Genomic DNA, 22,838 nt, shown 5'->3' on the forward strand with positions numbered 1-22,838 from the left:
AGCACGAAACTGTGCACTAATGCAGTTTTCACTTTTTTTAGGACCCCCTCCCCCCCAACAAAATCTAGTGCACAAAAAATGATATCCCCTTCTAAGACTACAGGCTTCAAGCTATGTCTTGATTGCTGAAAACATAAGACTGTCACTGACCTGCACAAGGTATCTCTTTGGTGCTTGGGTTCGGAGCATGACTCCAAGTCATGCAATGAGTGTTCCTTGATGTACCAGAAAGAAAGATGGGACCGCAAAGCTGTATGTCACTGAACACAGAAGCAACAGGCCTTGCATAATGCCTGCTCCAAGATGAGCATTAATTATAATGGGGTATCCCAGTGACCCTCAGAACCTGGGTTCTAAAGCTAAACGAAAATAGTGGTTCTGTCGACAGAACCACTATTTTCGTTTAGCTTTTGCTCCGAGATGAGGGCATGGGCTCATTCACAAGGTTGCTCCCATGAGCAGTTGTCTTTGTGGTTAAAGTCCTGGGGAAGGTTGAAATCTAAGCAGAAGCATAAGAAGGCAAAGCAGAAGGCAACACTATCCCACCACTTCATCAAAAGAGAAGCTGTGAGGTTGTAAAACTAATTTGCTCCTGAGAAAAGACCTGATTCCGTAGTTTTTCCTGATATGCACTGAGTTCCCCGTACTATCAACAATGTTGCAGCATCTTCCAGCTCCCTCTGATGCATGTTCAGGCCCCAAGGATTCACAGGCGCCCCGTCAGCCTACTGCTGGTGGATCCATCCTCTGCACTGTTTGAACCCCTTGGACAGGTCACTAGTTCAGCGCCAACTCGGTGCAGGCTTCAACCCCATTTCTGAGATTCACATTGATTCCCCTTTATCAACACTGAAAGAGGAGGTGAATCTAGTATCGATTCCGATGTCGAACCCCAAACTGGTGTCTGCTTGGCCCGACTGTGATTGCTCTCTAAATCTGCGACAGCGCACCTAGTCCTCATACAGCCTGAGTCTGATCCTCTGCTACCTGAATGTAGACTGCAACAGTATGGTGGCCTTGGTCCTGCAGGAAGCCTGTTTTCATATAGCTGTTCTGCTGTCCTACAGACCTGCGGTTCAAGGTAGGTTTGGAGCATTTATAGTTTGCTGTCCTCCACTTTTCCCTCACGAATGCCCCTCGGGTGTTTATGAGAGTGATGGCTGTGGTCTCTGTCGGACGTCGGTGGAAGGAGATATACATTTTTCCCTACTTCGATGACTGGTTGTTGAAGATGGACTTGCCATGGTCCGTCGTAGACCACCTACAGACAATGGCAAACTGACTAAGTCAAAATTTCAAGTCAAAAAGTAAGTTTATTTAGATCATTGATCTTTAAACCACAAAGAATACACATTTATTTTAAAATTCTTAAAATAATTACTAAAAACCGCATATCGTTTCCATAAGTACTATGAAGTTCCATATCCTCCATCATAGTTATATTAAAAACAAATTCATGCAGCCATAAAATACATTCCCACATCCTAAGGGTAGATCGGCTTCACTAAAACCCGTTTTAAAATATTAAAAGAATAATACTTAATTCTCTATTCCTCGTTACTCGATCTGATCCTCCATTTCCTATTCCATGAATAACTTTTCAACTGACTGGATTAACTTTGCCACCGCAATGGCGATATCAAGGTGATACATATCTGTGAGGAGCTCAATTGCTTGCAGACGGGACCCAATGCTATATTTTACAAATATCGGTTGTTAAAATCTGTTTTCGATGGACTACTAATTTTTGATGGTCTATTAATATATGCAAGCAATTACATTTCGTACCAATCCTGCATGTGCATCTACCCTCTGGAACCAACAATTCCTTTTTTATTTTGTCATTTGACCGAGCTGGGTTAATCCCAATTCTCACCCATAAAAGTTCCATCCTAAGCCCCAGATTTGGCAGGGTGTCTAAGTAGGGATACTAATTTTCTTTCCTCCAGCTATTTATCAAGGGTTGCACAGACTCTTTTTTTTAACAGATACTCTATATCGTTTGTTTTGTACAATTCCTTCCCTAGGAGTTGAAGCTCACTCTTTGACTCTGCGATATACAGGGATTGAGAGTCCATTTCCACTTTTAAATTATCACAGATGGAGTACAGTTTCTTTCTTATTGCATTCGCCCACCTAAGTTCGCTCTTCTGAATCTCCTCCATACACCATCGTGACACTTTTATCTCTTCTCCTGTTCCCAGCCGTTTCCAGAACCTTAACAACCCTACTTGTACCTGGACATCCCACGAAGTCACATCTAGCTCTAACCTAATTGACTGTAATATTGATGAGCTAGGTAATGACAATAGTGATTTTAAACATTTCCCCTCTTCTCTGTTCCAGGTACTTTTCCCTCCTAAGCATAGTATTTCTGCACCATATTGCATATGTGGGGGGATCATTGCATTAAATGCCTTCAACAGTGGTCTGTGGGGCATAGCACCATAGCTGCTATTGAAAATTTTCAGCCCGCAAACTAAAGCTATGGCTTTAACTTTCTGGGCCTCTAGGTACGTAGTCCATTTTAGAGACTTGTCGACCGATATCCCGAGATATTTATAATGGTTAACAATTTCGAATTTCGTTTGCCTCAAAGTCCAATTAAATTTTTGATTTCACTTACCGAAGCACAGGATTTTTGTTTTATCCATATTCACTGTAAGGCGTTTGGATGCACAATGTATATTGAACGCATTTAACTTTCTTTGCATACCCAACTCCGTTTGATCTAAAATTACTAAGTCGTCTGCATACAGCAAACAGGATATATGCTTCCCACTAACTTTTGGGCTTGCACTTCTATCGGTCATCAAGGAAGATGGTAGGTCTGCGAGAAATATCGAAAATAGAAGTGGGGCTAGAATGCAACCCTGTCTAAGGCCATTATTTATGGCTATTTCCGGGGTCAAACCCCCTCTTATATTTTTAATGACCTGTGCCCAGTTCTGTTCATGCAACACTTGAATTATTGCTAGGAGCTCCTCCGGAATATTATACCTTCTTAATGTTTTCTAAAGGCACTCACTATCCACAAGGTCGAATGCTGCCTGGACATCAACAAAGCAGCAGTATAATCTGCCTCCTGTTCCATAGATTTACGTGCTAATGCCCATAGGGCAAAGCAATGATCTATAGTTGAGTGCCCCTCTTTGAAGCCTCCTTGTTTGACTGGTACGATTGAATGTAAATCCACCCAGTCTTTTAATCTGCCCAAAACTATTTTCGAAAATACTTTCACTCCAATATCTAGCAGATTAATTAATCTATAGTTCTTAGGATCGTTCCTATCACCTTTCTTATGCATAGGTCTAATAACGGCCTCCCTCCAGGATTTTGGAATTGTCCCTGACTCCAAAACAGCTAAGAACATCTTGGAAAGAAATTGTGCCCACCAGTCTTGCTAAGTTTTAATAATCACAGCAGGAAAATTATATGGCCCAGCAGCTCGAGTTAAATTTAGCTTCCTAATTATTTCCTTCACTTTTTCTACTGAGAAGGAAGGAATTAGCTCTTTTACCTCCATTCCTTTGAGGACCCTACCCTTACTTATTACTAGCACTTTACTAGCCATATATAATTGACCTAAATGCACCTCCCATGCATCCTCATCGACTACACAGCTCAGGGTTACAGATGTCCGACCTAAGGCATCCTGGATCAACTTCCAGAACCCTTTCACATTTTTTGTTTCTATTGTTTCCAGTAAATTCTCTCAGCATTTTTCTTTAAAAATTCTCTTCTTAGTCCTCACCAGCATTTTATATTCTTTCCTTAATTTATTTAGTTTAGTTAGACCCTCCTGATCATACCTTAACCGTAGGGACCTTTCTACTCTCCTTATTATCCTTTTTTTTTTCTGCACACAGGGTCGAACCAACTAGCTTGCTTTCTGAAAGGTGCTCTTTTGTTTTTAACGTCTGTTTCCTTCCTTTTCAGGTCAACTCTAAGACATTGTACAATCTGCTTAATTTTATCCTCAAACCATGAAACATTCCGATCAGTAACTTCCTTCAAGATTACATTCTGTTGGAAGCTTGCTAATGTAGCTAGACATACATCTGTTAATTTTGTAGTCAGACGTTTTGTATATGACATAATCTGTGGAAGAACTCTTTCACTACATTTTAAGGCCCCCTCGTTAATTCGTAATATAGGGCATTATGATCACTTTCCTCTCGCTGGGTTACCACAATTTTTTTACCCTATCAAAGTTCTATGCGTTCATGAACACATAGTCTATGGGGCAGTGTTGGTTACCTTTTCTAAATGTCTGCTTTGCCGGACGATCAGAGTCTACCCTACCATTTAAACTGATTAACCCCTTTGAACCCCAAAATTTCCCTAGGGCTTCATCTTGTTTAGTTGTAGTACAAGTGGGGAATAGTGCTGGCATGAACTCAAATGCTTTTACAATTTCTTTTAGCCAGGGATCTAGTTTTTTAGGGTTTAATTTGTGGTTGAAATCCCCCGTAATAATTAACAGATCATTCCCATATTTATAACACACCGAATTCATTTCCTCCTTAAACAGAGCCATTTCCTTTTCATACTCCTCTTGAGAGCCCCATTGTATGTATGTATTCACCAGAATCAATCGTTCATTTGGCATTTCAGAGACACGCAGGGTTAGCTCACTAACCAACGCCCATTTACAAGTTGTAGTTAAAGATTTCACTTTTTTTACCATTCTAGTAGACATAAGTGTCATAATCCCCCCAGAAGGACAACCAAATCTTTTTTTTACTAGCAGGTTTATGATGTTGCACAAAACCTTCGAATACCTGGGTGTTCTTGAGTAGCCAAGCTTCCTGCAGACAAATAGTATCTGCCTGCTGGGAGGCAGATTTTATGTTCTCAATCTCTACTTGCCCTATCAGCCCATTTATATTCCATGAAATAACTTTTATGCTATGCGACAACCCACTTCCCTAATCATTCTCACTAAGGCTACCAGACTCGTTCATGACCCATACGGGTGTACTTGTGTTTTTTCTACAACTATATTAATATTAGCTCTTTCCCCACGTGCCCCTGCTATCATTCTTGCCTGCCTTTTCCCCAAACCCGCATGGCAATTCAGAAAGGCACTATCTGGTTGGTTTTCTCTGTCCACTTCAATTTCTGTTATTAATCTTATTCCTTCCTTCAATATTTCTTTTTCGGCTTTTAGAATTGCTGTTTTTACCAACCCTGAGTAAACTTCAACTTTTGTAACTTCCGTGCCTTTATTATTCAAACTGAATCCTACATGTCTCAGGTCTTTTGTCTCAATTTCCTTCAGGCTAGGCCATTTTGAGAAAGCAAAAGGGAGTTTTGAACGATTAAGTGGGATAATCTTTCTTAACTTTTTCCTCCCCTTCTCTACTTCAGAGGGTTCAAAGTATATCCAATTTTTTATCACCTGAATCTATTACTCTTGCACCCATATTTTTCTTTTCCTTTATATCTTTCTTTAAGGTGGTTTGAAAGGGGTTTCTAGGGTTTGTCCATCCCTCCCTGATCTCTCGGGCCATTTCTCCTCCTGCTATTTTACCCACTTTGCCACCATTTTCTCTTCATATTCCACTTTAGGAGGGAATTTTTGATGGGTTATTTTCCCCCGGTTTGCCACTTGTCTATTAGTTTGGGGACTCTCTATCACCCTAATTGACCTCTTATTCAGAAGGGGAGTCCCTCTTTCATAATCTAATTCACAGGGATTCGTTCCCTTCCCCCATCTTTCTTTAGGCCCTTTTGTTTCCCCTTTTGGTAGGTTTGTCTTTTTAGATGAAACCTTGTGCTAGTTCCCCTATACCAAGGGTGTTCCCCCGTCTCCTGATTAACATTGGTCATCTGGAGATATAGACATCGTGACAGTTATTTGTTTGCCCAGGTTCCCCATCTCCACCTTGAGAAGGACTGTCAAGTACAGGTCTAACCACTGATGGCATTAAAACTCTGATGCCTTGTAATTCTCTTACGGTTTGTTTTAAGGACATTTCATGGGAGTTTAGTGTTTTATTATTAGACAATGTCACTTCTGGCAGACCTTGCAGGTTTTTTTTGCATCAATAACATTATATCCAGCATTAAAGCTGAAGACGTTGATGAAATGTCCAGGCCCAGTGTACTGTTACGCTTTAATTCTTCTGTGCCCTTGGGACCTGGGACTATAAATTGCCCCAAGGTTTCCTCTAGTCTAGACCTTATTTCCAATTATATCTTTCTGGGCTTGCAGGACTCTTGAGGTATTGCCCTCATACTCTTCTTTGACGGCACCGGTCATAGTAAATATCCTTGGTGACGAGGAAAGCCTTGGTTCCAAATTAATGTCAATTTGGCTACTAATGCTATATTCCACCCGGGAATTTTCTAAGCTTGAAACACAGTGAACACTAACTTCTTGCGTCATAGGCTCATCCTTATCCTGGGCTTGGATTTTTTGGGGTGTAGGTATCTTCTTAAAATGTTTACCTACAAAGTCTTTGACCGATTTTGTCACAAGACGTCTCCCTTTTCCACTTCCTTGCGATTTGTCGAGTGTCGATTTCTTTTTAATAGTCTTACTTTGCACATTCTTAACATTCTCATCCCGGCATTCCATACTTCCTACAAGCGACATGTTTTGCTCCATTAATTCGTTATTCGGAATAGGGATGTCTTTTCTTATTTTACTTGTTTTTAACTTCTTTGGAGCCATCTGGTGATTCCTTTTACTATTTCAAGTGATATACACCGTCGTGTAAGAAAGAACGGGTGTAATTAAGTGAATCAAGAGATGGTAGCGAACGGGGTAAATATATAAGTATAACTGAAATTAGGTCTGAGCTACTAGTACTCCACCACTTTGTTCACCGTAAGTCCTTAGTTCCTCCAATAATTATGAGGACAGATTAAACCCTCCACTATATCATAAACTGGAACAGTTCCCCAGTAATTAGCTCAGTATTCACAGAATCAGGTTAGTGGGGTTTTTATTTCACTCCAAAATCACTTACCTCTGCTGTAATGAGTTAGTCAGGCATGCCGTGTTACCAACTTTCAGGGGTTATTCCTTGCTATCCATACTTGTTGTACTTGTCTCTGTTCTTGGCTCCTTTACCTCAAGCCTCCTTCATGCTGACTCTTTCCTTTCCCCCTCCAGTGGTGCCAGTGACTGGGCGCTTCCTTTTCCCCCCTCCGGGGGCTTTACCCGACCAAGTGCCCACTTTGCTGATTTTTTTATTTTTTATTATCTATGCTGGGGAGGGGGGCCTCCTTTAATTTCGCCCTGTTTCCCCCACCAGACGCTTGACAAATACCGACGTTGCAGCCTCCTGGCTGTTCCTTCCTCGCGTTGCAGCCTCCCGGCTGTTCCTTCCTCGTGTCTTCACGTCTTCGCGTCCCACAGTAGCATTTCCGACCCGGAAGTAAAAGTGAGGGGTTGACGTGTGATGCGTATAGTGTTACACGGCAGCCGACGACTCACCAGCAGGGTTTCCCCTGCTGGCAAACTGACTGAAATTGTTGGGGTTCGCGATCAACTGACTTCAAGGCCTTTTCCCCGCTGCAACTGTAGCAGGACTTTTGGGGTATGATGCAGATGTTTCTGCCTCAGTCCTGGATCTTGATGAGAGCAACTCTGCGGTTTCTTGGCCTGTTAGTCTCATGTATCCTGTTTGCTGACTACAACTGTCAAATTCAGGTTCTGCTGTAGATAGACTCTGAAGTCCCAGTGAACCAGCAGCAAGGCAACCTGTCAGATACCATCAGGTTTTGGAGGCAATGGATGCCTTGCTCTCCGGCCGAAGGATGGTGGTAGTCAACAGACACGACTCCTGTTGCCCCCAAAAACAGTCCACCGCCTCTGCTAAGCCACTGGTCGACTTAATTCCTGACTAGCTGCAGTGTGCCATCCGGACCTCTAACCTGACAGGGCCCTGGATGGCGTCTGCAGCCTCAGAACATGACAACCCTAATTCCCCCAAGGAATTTGTGGAAACAGATCTTACCCTTTTGTAAGTAACTCAGGCATGCCAAAAGAAGATACACAAGAAGTATACGAAATGGCATTTCAATAATATTTATTGAGGTAATTGAACTCTTGTGTAAAATATGTGCGCTGCAATGATTAATAGAAGAAGCAAGATAATTTCACTAGCGTTACAAGAATGGTGAACAGAATGCACAATTCAACCATTGTGAAGTTGCATTGGATTATATATGAAAACATATAATTGCACTCATACCTAGCCGCAATGAAGGCGGAAGAGGGAGCCCCGGGACACCGCAGCTAAGGTAAGCAGTTTTTCTTGCTTTTAAATTGTTTTTAACACATGTAATTTAATTGTTAATAGGGCGGGAGGGAGGTGGCACGTAGTGGGGCTACCCGAAGTGTGCGGAGTTTGTTTTCCACTCTGTGGCACTCCGCATAGTCCCACTACACACACAGTGTTCATTTAGAAGTAAAAAGAACTCTGTTACAGAGCCAATACAAATGAAAAGAAAGAGCAATGGTTTTCCTGGCAAAGATGGAAACAATCAAAAATGGCCTGCAGACGGCGAGGGAGCTCATTCTGGTTATGCCATCAGTCAGCCTACCTGCCTCACGAATACCTGAGCCACCTGGTCCCACAGTGCAACCCCCCCCCTCCCCCCCAAAAAAACACCTCTTTAGAACAAATCCTCTTTACTACCACATTGGACCAAGTTAGAAAATGCCTCTCTTCAGCAAGGCACTATCCTGGTTTGCCTAAAAGCAGGACAGATAACCTCTATTTTGAAAGACCCACTGCAGATCAGATGGACCCAAACAAAATCCACCCTATTTTCAACATTCCACTTTTAGCTAAGATCATTGAAAAATGTGTTCAGTTCCAAATCTGTGACCATATACAGCATTTCCAACTTCTAGACCAATTTCACTCCCGCTTCCGTCAAGGCCACAGCACTGAATCAACTCTCACGTACATAGTGGATGACTTGCTAAAAAAGTTGTAGCAGAATGAATCCTGCCTTCTAATCCTCCTAGACTTCTCTTCTGGTTCAATAAGGTTAAACATGACAGTCTCCTGGACTTACTTGAATGGAGGATGGGGCTTTCAGGGCCTGTACTAAATTGGTTCACCTAATTTCTCCACAACAGAACTCAAATAATCAAGGTTAACCAGTCCCTGTCCAATGCCACACCTGTCACGTTAGGGGTCCCTCAAGAGTCCTCACTCACCTGCTCTCTTCAACCTTTTCATGGAGCCTGTAGCTGAAATGTTGAATTCCTCCAACACCCATTATCACATGTATGCTCATGACACCGAATTGTACTTGAAAATCTCTTCTCCAGAAGATATTGGGACCCTCAACACAACCCTACTAAAAACCCAAAACTAGCTAACCCACAACCACCTCAAACGTAATGCCATCCAATCTGAATTATTCCTAATCATCCACCAAATCACTTGCTGAGATCAATCTATGTATGAATCATCTAACTGCTTTTAACTGCTCACCGTGCACTATAGATTCCATGAGATCTTAGGGAATAACACTTAACAAGAATCTGAACATGCAGGATCACATCAATACTACCATCAGAGGTGCAAAATATCCAATGAACAATTTAAGGAACTTAAAACCCTTCCCCCCTCAAGACAACTTCAAATCAGCGGTCGAAGTTCAGGTCATTCCCAGGTTGGACTAGGGAAGGGAAACCCTTTGTGGCCTTCTTAGATCCAAGTTGGCCCCTCTAAGGACCTCCCTTAACCCCTCGTATGCTCATGACGAGCTGAGCTCGTCATGGCACACAGTCGCTGTGTGCTCATGACGAGCTCAGCGATCTAAAAGTTTTTTACAGGGAAGGAAGGGGAAAACCTTCCCCGGCCTCCCTCCACCCCCGCGTCATCACTGACGTCCGCGCGCGAGGCGCGCTGACGTCATTGGAGGTTCCCTTTGTTTACAGGCGCGCAGGGAAGCCATTTGCTTCCTACGCGTGGGTAAAGAAACAGGTACCTTTTGGGGCTGAGGAGGGGGGGATTTGAACGAAAGAGGCATCGTTGAAAAGGGAAGGGTTTTCCTTTCCCTCGATGCCTCTTTTGTGCATTCCTGCTGGACGATCATGCAATCGTGCAGCAGGAATGCCCACTAGTGCCAGGGATTTTTTTGTTGTTGTTGCTGGGGCCAGTGTTTGTTTGTTGGGGGAGCGGCCCCTTGGGCAAGGGTCACTCCCATGAGGGCCATTTTAGGGAGCGCAAAGTATGTAATGTAATCTTGGGGAGCAACCCCTTAGGCAAGGGTCGCTCCTCTTTTGGGGGCAATATAAATCGCTGTGTCTGCCCCCCTGGGGGGGGCAGAATTTTAATTATTTTTAAGAAATTGGCCCACTGGGCCAATGTGCTGGGGAGTGGCCCCTTGGGTAAGGGTCACTCCCATGGGGTCCATTTTAGGGAGCCCACAATGTTTAATTCAGTCTTGGGGAGCGACCCCTTAGGAAAGGGTCGCTCCCCTTTTGGGGGCCTATATTTTTTCTTTCTTTGCCCCCATGGGGGGGGGCTTTTTACATTTTAATAAATGCATCCGGCCCACTGGGCCAATTGAATAAATGTAGTGGGGAGTGGCCCCTTGGGCAAGGGTCACTCCCATTTTTGGGGCAATAACTTTGGCTTTGTCTGCCTCCTGGGGGGGGGGGGGGCAGTTTTAATTTTACTTAAAAAAGTGGCCAACTGGGCTAATCAAATAGATGTACTGGGGAGTGGCCCCTTGGGCAAGGGTCCTTCCCTTTGGGGGCATTTTAGTATGCCCATGATGTTAGGTTTTGGTTGGGGCAGTGGCCCCTTAGGCAATGGTCACTCCCCTTTTGGGGGCCTACACTTTTGCTTTGTTTGTCCCCCCTTGGAGTGGCAGATTTAAATGTAAACCCAGATCAGTTGACAGTGGTGAGTGTTTGATTTGCTGAAGTGTTCCGTCCATCACCCCTTTTGGTATCACCCTGAGGGGCAGTTCAACTGTTTTTTTTTTTGTAGGGCCAGTAGGCCACCACATTTTTTTTAATGTTGGGGAGCCGCCCCTTGGACATGGGTTGCTCCCCTTTATGGGAGGATAATTGTGACCATTTCTGCCCTTTTTGGGTGGCAGAGTAGCAGTATGTTTTTTGGCCCAGAAGCCACTAGATACTAGAGTTTTTAAAAATTTTGTTTTGGGGGGTGGCCTCAAGGGCAAGGGTTGCTCCCCTTTTATGTGGTGAATATTTAATTTATACTCTTAGGCCCACCTATCCCTTAGCTTGGCAGGTGGACTGGTGCATTATTTGCATATGTGATTGTAATGTTTTGTTCTGTTTCCGGTTCCGACAGTGGTTGTTCTGCAGTTTTGCGTACTTGCAGTTTTTTTGGTAAGAAAAACATTTTTGTTGTATTTACTCCAAATGAGTACTATTGTAATGTAGGAATTAATTTTTTTGTAAGTGGTCTCATAGTGGCAGCATATTTAGTTAGTGTTTTGAGCATGAAAATCTTTGTGATGTGTTTTGCATTGTCTTATGTGTAATTTTCTTTTCACTTTCTTTTTTAGCTGGATATTGTTGATCCATACTGTGTCTGTGCAGAGTACGTGGTGGTGAGTTTAGCTGCTTCTGGCAAGTGAGTGGTATCGTTTTGGAGTGTATAGGTATTTTTGATAAAGGTGAATTTTGTTTATTACTTCTTTTACAAAGTGTTTGTTGTTGTTGACATGTTTGATAAGTTACCTTTATTTGTAATCATTATGGCTAGCCGTAGAATGACTGCTCAGCAGGTGGTTGGTATGCTTCTTGATTCTTCCTCTGAGCCGGATTATGAGACTGACAGTGCGTCTGAGGGAGGTGAAGATTCTGGCAGTGTGTTTTTCTCTCCACATGGAATCATCGGATGATGAAGGTTCTCTCAGTGCAGATGAAGTGCCTGTTTTAGAGGAGAATACTGCTGTGCCGATGGTGCAAGAGGCATCTGGATTGCAGCCTGAGTCTGCTAGGCTTCCTAATGGAAGTGCTGGACTCTGGGTTGATCCAAACATGGTGCAGCCGGTGTTGCCTGACTTTAGCGGTGATGCAGGGTGTAGAGTGGATTGTGAACATGTTTCGCCTATACAGTATTTTCAGTTATTTATGGATGATGTATTTTTGGGTGAGATTGTTGAGCAGACTAATTTGTATGCTGAACAGTTTTTGAGGGACAACAGTGACAAACTTAAGCCCCACTCTAGAGCTACCCGGTGGACTCCCACAAATCTGGAAGAGATTAAGAAGTTTTTAGGTTTGACTTTATTGATGGGTTTGCTAAGGAAGCCAAACCTGGCTTCATATTGGGCTTCCAGCCTCTTGATGGCAACAGCCATATTTCCTGCAGTTATGACTCATGATCGGTATTTACTTTTGCTACGCATGCTGCATTTTGTTCTTTGCCATTGCCACGTAGTCACCCTGACTGTGAGCATCTTTTTAAGATTTGGCCTGTTCTTGATCACTTTGTAGATCGATTTTCAGAGATCTACATTCCAGGGAAAGAAATATCTATTGATGAGTCTTTGGTTTTGTTCAAGGGTCGTTTGGTTTTTAGGCAGTACATCCCTAGCAAGACGGCACGCTATGGAATTAAGTTGTATATGTTGTCTGAGAGTAGGACAGGATATGTTTTTAATTTTCATGTGTACACTGGTAGAGATTCCACTATTCAACCCCCTGGTTGTCCGTCCACTTTTGGAGTTTCAGAGAAAATTGTGGGGGATCTTGCTAGAAGACTGTTTAACTGAGCGCACCATTTGTACCTTGATAACTTCTGCACTGCTGTGCAATTATTTAAGGAATTGTTTAAAGTGGACACTTTTGCATGTGGCACAATCCGCTCTAACCGCAAAGGTTAGAAAGAGCTTGTTTGCAAAAAACTTCAGAGGGGTCAGTGCAGTTCCTTGCGTAGTGATGAACTACTAGCTGTGAAATTTGTGGATAGGAGCGATGTGTACAAGGTCACTACCATCCATGATTAGAGTACTTCACCTGTGCCTGTTTGGGGTCAGGTTGCTGAATTGCACAAACCTGTGTGCAGTCTAGACTATAATAAGCACATGGGTGGCGTTGACTGAGTAGATCAGAGGTTGGAACCTTACACTGCTCTTCGGAAGGCTTATGCTTGGTATAAGAAGTTGGCCATCCATTTTTTCAACTTAGCAACTTTCAATGCCTTTATTGTGTTCAAGGAGTGTTCTCCTACATCAACGTTGACATTTCTTCAGTTTCAGCACTCTGTGATAGCTAGCCGTGTTGTTGTGGAACAGGTAAGTGTTCCTAGATTTGGAGTGGTGGAGGATGTGGCTCGATTGAAAGATCGCCATTTTCCTGATTACATTCCTCCCACATCTACAAAAGATTTTCCCACTAGGAGATGTAGAGTCTGTTGGCGAAGTGATTTGCTGAAGGAGACTCATCTTTTCTGCCCTGAGTGTCCTTCTAACCCTGGGCTGTGTGTGGCTGCTTGTTATAGAGTGTACCACACACAAAATAATTTTTGGGAGTATCCATGAGTGGTAAAGTGAACTGCCTGGTCAGTATTGTTTAAAAATTTGTATTCTGTTTCAAGGTTGGCATTAGTGCAATATATTTAGTTTCAGATTTTGTGTTAGTAGATTTGTATCTATTTGCAATTTGTTTGTGTTTTTTTGTATAAACAAAATCCTAAATGTAATGGCGGTGTGTGGAGGCTGGCGCTTGGCTGGCGGTGTGCGTGGACTGGCGCTTGGCTGGCGGTGTGCGTGGACTGGCGCTTGGCTGGCGGTGTGTGTTGACTGGTGCTTGGCTGGCGGTATGCGTGGATTGGCGCTTGGCTGGCGGTGTACATGGATTTGGCGCTGCGTGGATTGGCGCTTGGCTGGCGGTGTGCGTGGATTAGCTCTTGGCTGGAGCTGTGCGAGGACTGGTGCTTGGATGGCGGTGTGCGTGGACTGGCGCTTGGATGCGGTGTGCATGGACTGGCGCTTGGCTGGCGGTGTGCGTGGATTGGTGCTTGGCTGGCGGTGTGCGTGGACTGGTGCTTGGATGGCGTGTGCGTGGACTGGTGCTCGGCTGGTGGTGTGTGAGTAGTGACTTGCTGCTGGTCACTACACACACTGCTAGCTGAGCGCCACTCCACGCAATCCATCAGTTTGTGTAGTTGCTGTGTCAGGAATGTGGGCGTCTGAAAGTGAGGGGCCCTTGAATGGCGCTGTCTGCTGGTGTGAGTGTTGTAATGGGGTGGGCCTGCGGCTGGTGGTGGGAATGTTTTGTATGTGTCACACGTATGAAAGGTGTATGAATGGCCTGTAAAGAGGTTGGTGCCTTGTCGTGGCTTCACAGCTCACGAGCTGTGAGTCAAGAATATATGATGTCAGACCGCAGACAAACATCCCGCATACCATCATACCGCAAATTTGATCCCGCAAGTACTATTAGGCCGCAAATAAAAAGAACGAATACTTTTAAAACGAATATGCCTTTAACACACCATGCCTTTACAACGAAAAGGCATGCATATTAAAGGTATACTCGTTGTTAAAGTAGTTAAGGTAAGTAAGAGTACCCTACCCATCCCTACACTACACTGTAATGTAGTACCCCTGCACCACCCACCCTTGACACACAGTCCTTTTCCTACATTTACACAACCCAGCACGAACCCCCAACACTACCATAATGCACTTTACTTCCCTACACATACACTACAACACTACCTTAATACACTACCCCCAGCATGACCCTACACAAACACTACACTACTACCCTAAACCACTACACCCCAGCATGACCCTACACTACACAAACACTACAACACTACCCTAAACCCTAAAACACTACACCCCAGCATGACCCTACACTACACAAACACTACGACACTACCCTAAACTGTAAAACACTACCCCTACATGACCCTACACTACACAAAAACTAAAACACTACCCTAAACCCTAAAACACTACCCCCAGCATGACCCTACACTACACAAACACTACAACACTACCCTAAACCCTAAAACACTACACCCCCGCATGACCCTACACTACACAAACACTACAACACTACCCTAAACCCTAAAACACTACCCCTGCATGACCCTACACTACAACACTACCCTAAACCCTATAACACTTCCCCCAGCATGACCCTACACTACACAAACACTACAACACTACCCTAAACCCTAAAACACTACCCCCAGCATAACCCTACACTACACAAACACTACAACAGTACCCTAAACCCTAAAACACTAATCCTAACATGACCCTACACTACACAAACACTACAACACTTCCCTAAACCCTAAAACACTACCCCCAGCATGACCCTACACTACACAAACACTACAACACTACCCTAAACCCTAAAACACTACCCCCAGCATAACTCTACACTACACAAACACTACAACACTACCCTAAACCCTAAACCACTACCCCCAGCATGACCCTACACTACACAAACACTACAACACTACCCTAAACCCTAAAACACTACCCCCAGCATGACCCTACACTACACAAACACTACAACACTACCCTAACCCCTATAACACTTCCCCCAGCACGACATACACTAAACAACCACCACAACTCTACACTACACTAACACAACACTACACTACAAAATAACTACCCCAGCACAACCCCCACCCCTAAAAAATGAACCCAAACCCCCTTACCTCTCTCGTCATCGTGGTTTTCAAAACGCAAATGCATTTACCATACATGCCTTTACAACGTAATTCGTTGTAAAGGCATGCGTGATAAATGCACATGCGTTTTGAAAAAATGCGGCATGATGGTATGCGAGACCCATGTCCGTGCGGGTAAATGGTATGCGGCCTGAAAGTCCGCGGGATAAAAAATGCGGGATAATGGCTGCAAACCGTGAGTCAATGGTTCAGTTTCTCGTCCTTTCAATTATTAACAGTGCATTTCATTTTTGTGAAATGGCTTGCTTATACAATTGTATATACTGAATCATCACTCACCCTCATGCCAAATCCAACCAGTAAGTGTGTGTGCTTGAGGATTAGATGGCAGTGTAGTAATATTTGTCTTTTTTGTCTTTCTGAAGCAGGGTGTACCTTGTCCCTTTTTGTGAATGTTGTAATGTGTTCGTTTTGTGCCTAGTGGTGTGAATGGTCTTGTGTGTATCAGGTATGAAAGGTACGTGAATGGCCTGTAAAACGGTTGGTGCCTTATCGTGGCTTTACAGGTCATGAGCTGCGAGTCACTGGTTCGGTCTTTGTGCATTTAATTATTGACAGTGCATTTCGTTTTTGTGAAATCTCTTGTTAATACAATTTTATGTACTGAACCATTACTCACCCTCGTGCCAAATCCAACCAGTATGTGTGTGTGTTTGAGGAATAGATAGCTGTGCTGGAATGTTTGTCTTTTGAGTCTCTCTGTCAAGGTGTACATTCCATCTAAGAATAACCTACCAAATGTAGATATTATTGTTAACCCATGAGAGTACATGGTGATATCTCTCTTGTGAATTCCAACATGTTATTTTATCCACAATGTCCTGCAAACTTAAAAATGTCTGTCACATTTTCCTTGCAATATTGTACCAAAAGTCTCACGCTGCAGAAATAAACACATAATTATGTCAAAACGATTTCGTTTTGCAAGTTAGGTCACCTGGGTTTTTGGTCCCGTGCTCGGCGGCCATCTAGGCAAAACTACCAAGCCCACACATTTCTGAAAACAAGACACCTGGGAGCTTACAATGAGGTATGGCTTGCTTGGGTCCCCCAACGTTTCCTTACCCAGAATCCCTTGCAAACCTCAATTTTAGTTGAAAAAATCTGTTTTTTCACACATTTTTGTGTGGGAAAGTGTGGCATCACCGGGCTCACACAAATTTCCTACCACCCAGCATTCCGTCATGTCTCCCGATAAAAATGGTGCCTCACTTGTGTGGGCGGCGCAAGTACCCGCGACAGACAAGGGCCCAAAACGTAGTGAGGCGACATCAAAATTGCCTATCTCAAAACCACCTGCTTTTGCAAGGGCAGTCACCTGGGTTTTTTGGCCCCGTGCTCGGCGGCCATCAAGGGAAACCTACCAAGCCCACACATTTCTGAAAACTAAACACCCGGGGGCTTCCAAGGAGGTATGGCTTTTGTGGATCCTCTAACATTCCTTACCCAGAATACCTTGCAAACCTCAATTTTAACTGAAAAAATCAGTTTTTTCACACATTTTTGTGTGGGAAAGTGTGCCATCACCAGGCTCACACAAATTTCCTACCACCCAGAGTTTCCCCAGGTCTCCCGATAAAAGTGGTGCCTCACTTGTGTGGGAGGCCAAAGTACCCGCGACAGGCAAGGGCCCAAAACATTTTTTGATAGGCAATGTTGATGTTGCCTCAAAGCGTTTTGTGCCCTTGCATGTCGCGGATACTTGGGCTAAAATTGAGGTTTGCAAGGGATTCTAGGTAATGGAACGTTGGGGGATCCACGCAAGCCATACCTCCTTGGAAGCCCCGGGGTATCTAGTTTTCAGAAATGTGTGGGTTTGGTAGGTTTCCTTAGATGGCCGCCGAGCACGGGGCCAAAAACCCAGGTGCCCCCCCCTTGCAAAAGCAGGTGGTTTTGAGATAGGCAATTTCGATGCCGCCTTACTACGTTTTGGGCCCTTGCCTGTCGCCGGTACTTGCGCCTCCCACACAAGTGAGGCACCATTTTTATCGGGAGACCTGGGGGAACGCTGGGTGGTAGGAAATTTGTGTGAGCCCGGTGATGCCAAACTTTCCCACACAAAAATGTGTGAAAAAACTGATTTTTCCAGCTAAATTTGAGGTTTGCAAGGAATTCTGGCTAAGGAAACGTTGGGGAATCCACACAAGCCATACCTCCTTGGAAGCCCCCAGGTGTCTACTTTCTAGAAAAGTGTAGGTTTGGTAGGTTTCCCTAGGTGCCGGTAGAGCTAGGGTTCACAGACTACAGCTAGGCACTTTGCCAAAAAAGGGTCATTTTTCACTGTGAAATTGAGGTATGACAATGTTGCGTTTTGCACCGTTTCTTGTCATGGGCACTAGGCCGACCTACACAAGTGAGGTACCATTTTTCTCGGAAGACTTTGGTGAACGCGGGGTGGGTGGAAATTACTGGATCCATGCAGATTCCAGAACTTTCCACCACAGAAATGTGGGGAAAATGTGTCTTTTTTGGACAATTTTTAGGTTTGCAAGGGATTCTGGGTAAAAGAAGCTGGTGGGAGGCAGTAAAGTCACCCCATCCTGGATTCCCCTGGTGTCTAGTTTTCAAAAATGTATAGGTTTGCTAGGTTTTCCAAGGTGCTAGCAGAGGTAGGGTTAAAAAACTACAGCTAGGCACTTTGCAAAAAAAGGGTCATTTTTCACTGCGAAATTGAGCTATGACCATGTTGCGTTTTGCGCCGTTTCCTGTCGCAGGCACTAGGCCAACCCACACAAGTGAGGAACCATTTTTCTTGTAAGACTTTGGGAAATGCAGGGTCGGTAGAAATTTCTGGATCCACGCATATTCCAAAACTTTCCACCACATAAATGTGGGGAAAATGTGTTTTTTTTACCATTTTTTAGGTTTGCAAGGGATTCTGGGTACCAGAACCTGGTTGGAGGCAGTCAAGTCACCCCATCCTGGATTCTCCTGGGTGTCTAGTTTTCAAAAATGTATAGGTTTGCCAAGTTTTCTTAGGTGCCAGCAGAGCTAGGGTTCAAAAGCTACAGCTAGGCACTTTGCCAAATAAGGGTAATCTTTCACTGCGAAATTGAAGTGTGACCACGTTGCGTTTTTCACCGTTCCCTGTCGTAGGCACTAGGCCGACCCACACAAGTGAGGTACGCATTTTCTCATAAATATTTGGGGAACGCTGGGTGGGTGGAAAATTGTGGATCAACACAGATTTAAGAACTTTCCACCACAGAAATGTGGGGAAAATTTGTTTTTTTGGACAATTTTTTACATTTGCAAAGGATTCTGGGTAACAGAAGGTAGTGGGAGGCAATCAAGTCACCCCATCCTGGATTTCCCTGGGTGTCTAGTTTTCAAAAATGTATAGGTTTGCTAGGTTTCCCTGCGTGCCGGCAGAGCTAGGGTTCAAAAACGACAGTAGGCACTTGGCGAAATTGAGGTGTGACCACATTGCGTTTTACGTCGTCGTTCCATGTCGCAGGCACTAAGGCTGACCCACACAAGTGAGGTACCATTTTTCTCAGAAGACTTTGGGAAACACGGTTTGGGTGGAAATTTGTGGATCCGCGTAGATTCCAGTACTTTCCACCACAGAAATGTAAGGAAAATGTGTTTTTTTGGACAATTTCTTAGGTTTGCAAGGGATTCTGGGTAACAGAATCTGGTGGGAGGCAGTCAAGCTACCTCATCCTAGATTCCCTGGGTGTCTAGTTTTCAAAAATGTATAGGTCTGCTAGCTTTCCCTAGGTGCCGGCAGGGCTAGGGTTAAAAAACTACAGCTAGGCACTTTGCCAAAAATGGGTCATCTTTCACTGCGAAATTGAGGTGTGACCACGTTGCGTTTTGCGCCGTTTCCTGTCGCGGGCACTATGCCGACCCACACAAGTGAGGTACCATTTTTCTCAGAAGACTTTGGGTAATGCGGGGTGGGTGTAAATTTGTGGATCCCGCAGATTCCAGTACTTTCCACCACAGAAATGTAGGGAAAATGTGTTTTTTTGGACAATTTTTTAGGTTTGCAAGGGATTCTTGGTAACAGACCCTGGTGGGAGGCAGTCAAGTCACGCCATCCTGGATTCCCTTGGATGGGTGTCTAGTTTTAAAAAATGTATAGGCTTAATAGGTTTCCCTAGGTGCCGGCAGAGCTAGGGTTCAACAACTACAGCTGGGCTCCTTGCCAAAAAAGGATCATTTTTCACTGCAAGATTGAGGTGTGACCACGTTGCGTTTTGCACCTTTTCCTGTCGCGGGCACTAGTCTGACCCACACAAGTGAGTTACCGTTTTTCTCGTAAGCCTTTGGGGAACACAGAGTGCGTAGAAATGTGTGGATCCACGCAGATTCCAAAACTTTCCACCACAGAAATGTGGGGAAAATTTGTGGCTTTTTTGACAATTTGTTAGGTTTACAAGGGATTCTGGGTAACAGATTTCCCTGGGTGTCTAATTTTCAAAAATGTATAGGTTTGCTAGGGTTCTCTAGGTGCCGGCAGAGCTAGGGTTCAAAAACGACAGCTACACACTTTGCAAAAAAAGGGTACATTTTCATTGTAAAAATGTGGTGTGTTCACATTGGGTTTTGAGCCCTTTCCGGTCGTGGACACCATGCCTACCCACACAAGTAAGGTTCCATTTTTATCAGGAGACTTAGGGTAATTCAGATTTGTAAAGCAACTGTTTTTATCTATTGAGTGTTGATGCATTTCTGCCTTTCAAATGAGACATTGTGTAAAAGAGAAGTCATTTTGAAAAATGACCAACAATTCTCATGCTAGTATGAGTATTCCCAATTTTGAAAATGTGCAAATATGTACTGTTTCTAAATTCTATAATTTGTACCCATTTCAGAAATACATAGGTGTCTTTCATACCGATTTTTCCATGTATACATTTTCACACAATAATTGCTATATACCCGGTACATGATAAAAAGCCATTGCAAATTGCTACTCAGTTTTTGACTCTGGGTTTGTCTGGTTCTTGGTAAACCTACAAGTCCTATATATCCCCACAACCAGGAAGGTCCAGCGCATGTAACGGTGTATTGCTTTCAAAGAGCTGTCATAATTACAAGAAGTTACAGGTGAAAACGTTGACACAAAAGGCTGTTTTTTTCTACTAATTTTAAATTTTTCCAATATTTAACTGGTAGTTTCTATAAAGAAACCTTGATAGATCTACACAAATGACCCTTTCTGAATTTAGAATTTTGTCTACTTTTCTAAAATGTATAGCTTTCCAGGATCCATTATTGCTTTCACCATCATTTTTACCATTAACTGGAAGGAGGTTGAAAGCACAAAAAATAGCAAAAATAGGCTATGTCCCAGAAAAATGTCTCTTGAGACAGAATTGAAAGATTTTGCCACTTTTAAAGTCTTTGAGATAAAATTGAAAGATCTTGTCACCCTTTTTTTTAAATGTTTTTTATTGTATGCATTGTGTAACTTCCTTCAATGGGATTTTTTAATAATTATTAAAAATTGTGTATTCTTTTAATCATTGGTTGTTAGTTCTTCACACTTTACATTGTGCCACATTTAAAAATTGTTTATTGATATTCAAATCTTAGATTGCCTAGGAGTGATACTTTTCAAGCGTTTTATCCCTGTCCTAGGAATCGTGCCATTCATGGTTCAGGGGGTCCTTGTTTCTCTCATATGATCCATAAAGCACTACATTCCAACACCCCAAGGTACTTGACAAAAACATTAGAATTCTCTGGTGGATGCTGATGCTCTAGAAACACTAGCACCATGAGATTTTGTAACTCCCTACCACCTGAAATCAGACTGATTCCATCAACTGCATGTAAATGTGCTGGACTTGTATAGCGCACAGCTGCCCGTAAGCGTCCCGGCACTTGCTTAGGGAACCCGTCCTGGTATTCCCCTGTGAGAAACCCCGGCAGGGTGTCCACAAGGTGAAAGCCAGGCATCCCGCCGCGAGGGGCCGTAGTGGAGATTAAGCAAGCTATTGCCCAGAGTTGCAGAGTGTGACCCCGTGAGTTGAGTAGGCACCAGAGCGAGAATTGTCGAGTCCGTGGAATTTTTTTTTGAGCCCGAGACCCGCCGAGGCGGCTAATCGAACCCTGGTCCACGGTCGATCTCAGCTTCCGGGTCTGCCGCCTCTAACCACTGAGCCACACTTCTCCACATCTATCAAATGAAGTTAAATTACTACTTATGAACAGATTTCTGCCCTGGGTCATACAATTTGACTCATGATCTACACCCATGATTATTACTAGACTGTCAGACCATGTCTATTGTCTCGTTGATTTCTCCTAGAGATATTACCTTACTTACTTTGGGAACTAACATAGGCTGTACCTCGCTTGATTATGTTGTTGTTTGTTTTCTTATTTCAAATCATTTGTAAAGAGCTCTGATACCTTCATAGGTCATGTTCGCGCTATATAAAACTTGAAAAAATAAAATTAAAATAATTAGATAAAATGGAAATACAAATGTAAATCCATAGTGGAACAAAATATGTTGTTTTGTACCAAACTAAGGGGCCGATTAGGATGGTGGACGGACTTTACCCGTCCGCCATTCCTGTGGAAAATGGGACCGTCCGCCACGTGGGCGGCGGTCCCGCCATGCCAATTATGATGCGCCCGCCACACTCATTTTTGACATTGCGGCGGGCAGTGCTTTCAGCACCATCTGCCGCAATGTAAAAAATGCAGGTATGCATTTGCATACACAAAGCGGCAGGTGCCTGCCGCTTTGTTTATGCAAATGCAGGGGGGTACCACAGGTACCCCCCATGCCCACCCCCCCTCTCGCCTTCACCATGGGGGCCCGCAGGGGGCCCCCAAAGTAAAGACCACATGCCGCCACGGAAAGGCATCTGCATGAGGCCATCCTAATATGGCTGGCGGTGTCTGGAAGACACCGCCAGCCATATGAACCCTTTTCCGCCCCGGCCGCAAGGCGACCAGGGTGGAAAAGCGTCGGACGGTGTTTCCGTCTGCCGCGGTCCCCCCGCCATTGTAATATGGTGGGGGAAATAGGTGGCGGACGGGCACGGATGGAGGACAGATTGCCACCGCCTGCATTGCGGTGGCGATCCGTCCGCCATCCTAATCAGCCCCTAAATACAAGAATTGGCATAGCCAATAGGTCTCGCCTTTGGGACCGTATAAGTGTTTAACCATGCAGCACAT

Source organism: Lissotriton helveticus, chromosome 1_1 (assembly GCF_964261635.1).
Source record: "Lissotriton helveticus chromosome 1_1, aLisHel1.1, whole genome shotgun sequence".
NCBI classification, from domain to species: Eukaryota; Metazoa; Chordata; class Amphibia; order Caudata; family Salamandridae; genus Lissotriton; species Lissotriton helveticus.